This window comes from Salvelinus sp. IW2-2015, linkage group LG18 (genome assembly GCF_002910315.2).
Source record: "Salvelinus sp. IW2-2015 linkage group LG18, ASM291031v2, whole genome shotgun sequence".
NCBI classification, from domain to species: Eukaryota; Metazoa; Chordata; class Actinopteri; order Salmoniformes; family Salmonidae; genus Salvelinus; species Salvelinus sp. IW2-2015.
Window position 1 is genome coordinate 3,595,236 of NC_036858.1, and position 7,389 is coordinate 3,602,624.

At 40.9% G+C, this 7,389-nt stretch overlaps 1 pseudogene; it reads left to right on the top strand.

Annotated features, from left to right (window-relative positions):
• Positions 1-7,389, top strand: part of LOC111978131 (protein quaking-B-like) — a 33,326-nt pseudogene that overhangs the window by 23,361 nt on the left and 2,576 nt on the right.

Genomic DNA, 7,389 nt, shown 5'->3' on the forward strand with positions numbered 1-7,389 from the left:
TGTAGTAGGCACGGCAACCTTCATCAGCCTCAGAAAGCCAGGCCTCTCAACAATATGAAATGGCATCATGTCCTTTGCAATGTAATATGAAAGGGCTGCAGCGAGGTCTTGAGTATGTTTTGATGTGGGTCCATAAGCAGCCTGCCTTTTAAATGCTTGCTGGAGTGTCTGTGTCACAACTGTAGAGGAGGGACCAGTAGCATCACTGGGTTTGCCTGCTGCACGCCCACTCTGTAAACAAGGGAATAGCAAATGTATTATTATTACATTATAATTATTATTATTCACACTATCTTCTGTGTTATTCACACTATCTTCTGTGTTGCATTTGAGCATATGCAATGACCCCATGCACAATTGACATAAATACAAATGAGTCTTAAGAAGACAGTGATAATAATTGCAATGAGCCCAACAATTGACATAAATACAGGAGTCTTGTATAGGAGTCTATAGTGTTTCTCCTGTTGCAACACTTTTACAACCAAGTCGACGTCTGCCTGATTTTAAATTAACGAAATATGTTGGTTGGGTGACTACACTACATAACCTTGTTATCGTGTTTAATGGACAAATAGTGTGCAGACACATGATGCATACAGCAGCAGAACAACGTGTAGTGTTCACTCAAAACAAAACCCACGTAGCTGCGCCTGCGTCGGACTGTTGCTAACTTTGGTTGATGCTGGACAGTATTTACCATGACTTTTAATGATGATTAAAATTTGAAACGGTAATACCGTTGGGAATTTTACCGTGGTTTATCRTGAAACCGCTAACCGTTTCATCCCTAGTAGACATTCTGACCTTCATGAGTGGGGATTATTCAATTAAATGGCTACASTGTAAAACCAAGTGTTTAGGACCTGAACACATAACTAAACGCTTTTCTGTAACACTTTTTAAACACGTCAAGGCATTTAGAATGGCAATGAAAAAGCATCACAGTGTTTATATTGTAAACACCAGAACGTGTTTAATCCTTGTAACACTTTTTAAACACATGAACACGTTTATTCAGCACAAGACGTTCAGGTTTTAAACGATAAACACTTGGTGTGAAGCCGTAATTTCATATTTCCCAGCATGCCTTTCGAGTGAATGTGAGAGATGCCCACTAATGACTGTGCTTGTTAGTGACAGAGACATGGTTCTTGCGTTCAATTACATCTATTCTTGAAGCCTTCACTAAGTGATTGCTTAAGTGAATGTGTTTGAATTAAAACTAAACCCTTTATGACCTAAAATTATACATTTCATAAGGCCTTTAGTTATGGCCTAGTTATCCTTGACATTTTGGTCTGAAAATAATGGGCCACATCAGACCTGCAATTAACAGTACGCTGGTTTGTGAGGTGATTAGTACTTCATATCGGAATCCAGCCAGAGGGAAGATATCCAAGAATTTGAATATTTGATCACAAACAAGAAAGAAATCAACCTGAAACAAAGGACGCTGGGAAATATGATAATGAGGCCACTGCCACGTCTTTTTCACTCTGAGAGACTTCAAGGAAAGGAACTCTACACAGTCGAGTAACGAGCACTCGACGATTTGATAATAATTATTGAATCAAATGTCCTGTTCAGTTATACGTAAGTAAGGTGACAGACATTCTTAACACTGATCTGAATAAAAGGCATGGAAAGTCACATATATATTTTTTTATGACTAAAGTCTCAACAGGACAGTAGGAAAGGAAACGCTATTGTTTAAAATGTGAAGACTTAGGAGATATAGGTGTTCTCCTGGTTGGAAACCGACAGGAAAAAGATGACTATCATGTTTAATCTAGCCTCAATGGCAAATCTAAATACCTAATGGTTAAGTTTTAAACACTGACATTTAGGTTATGAGTGTGTCACATGTKTCTGGTTCTTAAGGTGTACCGTGTCATTACAGAACTGAAGCCAATGTGGACAGTCTTCTGGGAAACGTAAACATTTTTTATGGATGAAGGAAGATGCTCACACACACACTCAAAACACAAATACACACACACCGTAATATTATTGTTTTGTATGTGTATCAGGAAGAGCTGAACAGAGGGAAACCTAACTGGGAACACCTAAGTGAGGAACTTCATGTTCTCATCACAGTGGAAAACTCACACAACAGAGCTCAGATCAAACTACTAAGAGCTACCGCAGAGGTCAAGAAACTACTCGTACCAGACTGTAGTTACCAGGAGCTTCATGCTATAATTGGTGTGGTGTGTGTGTGTGTGTGTGTGTGTGTGTGTGTGTGTGTGTGTGTGTGTGTGTGGTGTGTGTGTGTGTGTGTGTGTGTGTGTGTGTGTGTGTGTTGTGTGTGTGTAATTGGGTAATTCGCCAGGCAGCATGTATAAAGGCGTAACCATGGTAATGCATGTGAAATTAGGGGATGAATGGAGAGACTGTTCACACTTTCTTTTCACTCTATCACTCCTTTCACTCCTCACACTTAATGAATTCCCTCTTCCTCTCTCTCTCTATTTTATTTTCTCACATCAACTCTTTCCATGTGTCCTCAACATTTCTCCCATTCTCTTAGCCTCCTGCCCCCTCACCTCACACAGACACATTTTTTCTAACAATGTTGCTCTACTGAAATTCAACTTTGAATAGAGTAGTTATGAACCCTCAACGAACTCTCAGATCACACTGCATTGATTTACAGTAATATAACTAATGCGGTCAACTTGTTCTGTCCCGCCCCTRTCTCTTAAAATGTCCAATCAGGGTGCAGTATCAACACCAGAGAGGTTATAATGATACATGTTAAAGGCCCAATGCAGCCGTTTTTATCTCAATATCAAATTATTTCTGGRTAACAATGAAGTACCTTAATGTGATTGTTTTCAAATTAAAATTGTAAATCATTTACAAAAATAGCTTCTTAGGAAAGAGCCATTTCTCAAACAAGAGTTTTGCAGGGGAAACTTAAAACTAGCTGTTATTGGCGGAGAGGTTTGAATTTTTTTTGGTCTATTAACTAATTTCCTGCATGGTGATGTCACCAGACATTCCAAAGCTCCATCCCACCAAAACAGGCTGAAATGTCAGGTGGTCTTTTCAAACAGCTCCTTACACTAAAAGGACATTATCATCATTTTCACAATTTAACAGTATTGTTCCAACCTCATAGTGTGGAAATAAATATAAAACACAGGAAAATCACATTTTTGGCCTTTAACTTAACCCAGAAAATCAGAGTGTGTGGGTAGGGGTTAATGATACAGTTGAAGCCGGAAGTTTACATACACTTAGGTTGGAGTCATTAAAACTCGTTTTTCAACCACTCCACAAATTTCTTGTTAACAAACTATAGTTTTGGCAAGTCAGTTATGACTTCTACTTTGTGCATGACACAAGTAATTTTTCCAACAATTGTTTACAGACAGATTATTTCACTTATAATTCACTGTATCACAATTCCAGTGGGTCAGAAGTTTACATACACTAAGTTGACTGTGCCTTGAAGCAGCTTGGAAAATTCCAGAAAATTATGTAATGGCTTTAGAAGCTTCTGATAGGCTACTTGACATCCTGAGTCAATTGGAGGTGTACCTGTGGATGTATTTCAAGGCCTAACTTCAAACTCAGTGCCTCTTTGCTTGACATCATGGAAAAATCTAAAGAAATCAGCCAAGACCTCAGAAACGAAATTGTAGACCTCCACAAGTCTGCTTCATCCTTGGGAGCAATTTCCAAACGCCTGAAGGTACCACGTTCATCTGTACAAACAACAGTACGCAAGTATAAACACCATTTGACCACGCAGCTGTCATACGCCTCAGGAAGGAGACGCGTTCTGTCTCCTAGAGATGAACGTACCTTGGTGCGAAAAGTGCAAATCATTCCCAGAACAACAGCAAATGACCTTGTGAAGATGCTGGAGGAAACCGGTACAAAAGTATCTATATCCACAGTAAAACGAAAGGCCGCTCAGCAAGGAAGATGCCACTGCTCCAAAACCGCCATAAAAAAGCCAGACTAGATCCATCTGAACATTGCCCTCAGCAATGACATATCCCAGAAGGTGATTTGTAGAGCGGTGGAACTCACACTTCTCGGTTTCACGAACAGTTGTTTCTCCAGGAGGCGCTGATGGACGTGTCTGACGTGAACGAACATGTTCTTGTGCAGATCGGAAAAAAAGGATGTCGTCAAGGAACACAAACACAAACCGGTTTACATGTCCGCGAAGCACATCCATTGACCAAAGCCTGGAAAACAGCGGGGGCATTGAGTCAAATGGCATGACTGGTACTCCATGCCAACTCATGCCTCACCTGATTCGTCAGATCCAGAGTCAGCAGGCCCTCATGCAAGGAGCCAATCAGCACGCAGCACTGATGCAGCAATCACCTGAATCAGGAGGGTTCTCTACGCTCCCTACGAATATTCCCCCTACACCCTAACTCCATCTATACTAGAATACCCATGGACACTACTGGTGTACTAGGTAAACACAGATAAACTGATACACTGATACAGACAATTATAGCATGAAACTCCTAGTACTCACAGCTGGTACGAGTAGTTTCTTGACCTCTGCGGTAGCTCTTAGTAGTTTGATCTGAGCTCTGTTGTGTGAGTCTTCCACTGTGATGAGAACATGAAGTTCCTCACTTAGGTGTTCCAGTTAGGTTTCTCTCTGTTCAGCTCACACACACACACACACACACACACACACACACACACACACACACACACACACACACACACACACACACACACACACACACACAGAGAGATCAAGTTGATTTTGGGCATGAGGGTTGTGTTGTTGTGTTGTGACCTGGTTTCTATTTCTCTCTCTGTCTCAGGTATGGCTTTCCAAAACCAAAAGGCTGAGAGATGAACTCTCTCCTACACATGGACCTCTCTCACACACACATGCACACAACACACACACACACACACACACTGGACAGGCTTATCTGAAATGGGCCTCCTTGTCTGTCTTCTTAATGATTCTGTCACTGTTTGATGATGTCACTGTTTGATGATGTCCACTGTTAACCTCCTGTGTTTTGTGATGTGGTTGCGTGGTGAGCAGGAGCGATGACGGCTCAGGTGCAACGCCACAATATGAGAGCCCATCCTTACCAAAGAGTAGTGAACACCGACAGAGGTCAGTTAGATCACCAGACTGTGTGAGTGGGAATACGCATTCGTGAGTGGTTTTGATTGTGTTTGCGCGACAGTGTGTGTGTGTGTCCGTCAGTTGACCAATGTGTGCCGCCTGCTAGAGAGAGGAATGAGACCAGAATGTGAGGGAAAGTCAAACAGTGGGCTGTGTGTAAATGTCTAACAACAGTCTGTTTCCCTGCTTTTTAGAATGGACCGTTCCTCCATCTGACTGTGACCTTGTGACTCTCTTTAGAGTTCTGAGAGCTCTCTTCACATATTATGTTTCTCACTCTCTTTCTCACTGTCTCTCCTCTCCCCTCTCCCCTCCCCTCTCCCTCTCCTCTCCCCTCTCTTCTCTCTCCCCTCTCCTCTCTCTCCTCTCCTCTCTCTCCCCTCTCCTCTCTCTCCTCTCCTTTCCTTCTCTTCTCATATATATATATATATACACATATCTATACAAATATACTGTATATACAGTTTAAGTCGGAGGTTTACATACACCTTAGCCAAATACATTTAAACTCCGTTTTTCACAATTCCTGACATTTAATCCTAGTAACAATTCCCTGTCTTAGGTCAGTTAGGATCACCACTTTATTTTAAGAATGTGAAATGTCAGAATATAGTAGAGAGAATTATTTATTTCAGCTTTTATTTCTTTCATCACATTCCCAGTTTACATACACTCAATTAGTATTTAGTAACATTGCTTTTAAATTGTTTAACTTGGGTCAAACGTTTCGGGTAGCCTTCCACAAGCTTCCCACAATAAGTTGGGTGAATTTTGGCCCATTCCTCCTGACAGAGCTGGTGTAACTGAGTCAGGTTTTTAGGCCTCCTTGCTCGCACACGCTTTTTCTGTTCTGCCACAGATTTTCTATAGGATTGAGGTCAGGGCTTTGTGATGCCCACTCCAATACCTTGAATTTGTTGTCCTTAAGCCATTTTGCCACAACTTTGGAAGTATGCTTGGGGTCATTGTCCATTTGGAAGATCATTTGCGACCAAGCTTTTAACTTCCTGACTGATGTCTTGAGATGTTGCTTCAATATATCCACATAATTTTTCTTCCACATGATGTCCATCTATTTTGTGAAGTGCACCAGTCCCTTCTGCAGCAAAGCACCCCCACATCATGATGTTGCCACCCCTGTGCTTCACGGTTGGGATGGTGTTCTTCGGCTTGCAAGCCGGTCATTATGGCCAACAGTTCTATTTTTGTTTCATCAGACCAGAGGACATTTCTCAAAAAGTACGATCTTTGTCCCCATGTGCAGTTGCAAACCGTAGTCTGGCTTTTTTATGGTGGTTTTGGAGCAGTGGCTTCTTCCTTGCTGAGCGGCCTTTCAGGTTATGTCGACATAGGACTCGTTTTACTGTGGATATAAATACTTTTTGTACCGTTTCCTCAGCATCTTCACAAGGTCTTTGCTGTTGTTCTGTGAATGATTTGCACTTTTCGCACCAAGGTACGTTCATCTCTAGGAGACAGAACGCGTCTCCTTCCTTCTTCCTACTATTTGTTTGTACAGATGAGCGTGGTACCTTCAGGCGTTTGGAAATTGCTCCCAAGATGAATCAGACATGTGGAGGCTACAATTTTTTTTTCTGAGGTCTTGGCTGATTTCTTTTGATTTTCCACAGCAAATAGGCACTGAGTTTGAAGGTAGGCCTTGAATAAATCCACAGGTACACCTCCCAATTGACTCAGATGATGTCAAGTAGCCTATCAGAAGCCTTCTAAAGCAATGACATAATTTTCTGGAATTTTCAAGCTGTTTAAATGCACAGTCAACTTAGTGTATGTAAACTTCTGACCCACTGGAATTGTGATACAGTGAGTTATAAGTGAAATAATCTGTTGTAAACAATTGTTGGAAAAATTACTTGTTTCATGCACAAAGTAGATGTCCTAACCGACTTGCCAAAACTATAGTTTGTTAACAAGAAATTTGTGGAGTGGTTGAAAAACGAGTTTTAATGACTCCAACCCAAGTGTATGTAAACTTACAACTTCAACTGTATATCATACATACATACAGTACTAGTCAAAGGTTTGGACACACCTACTCATTCAAGGTTTTTCTTTTTTTGTACTATTTTTCTACATTGTTATAATAATAGTGAAGACATCAAAACTATGAAAACAAATATGGAATCATGTAGTAACCAAAAACGTGTTAAACAAATTAAAATATATGTTATATTGAGATTCTTCAAAGTAGCACCATTTGCCTTGATGACAGCTTTGCATACTCTTGGCATTCTCTC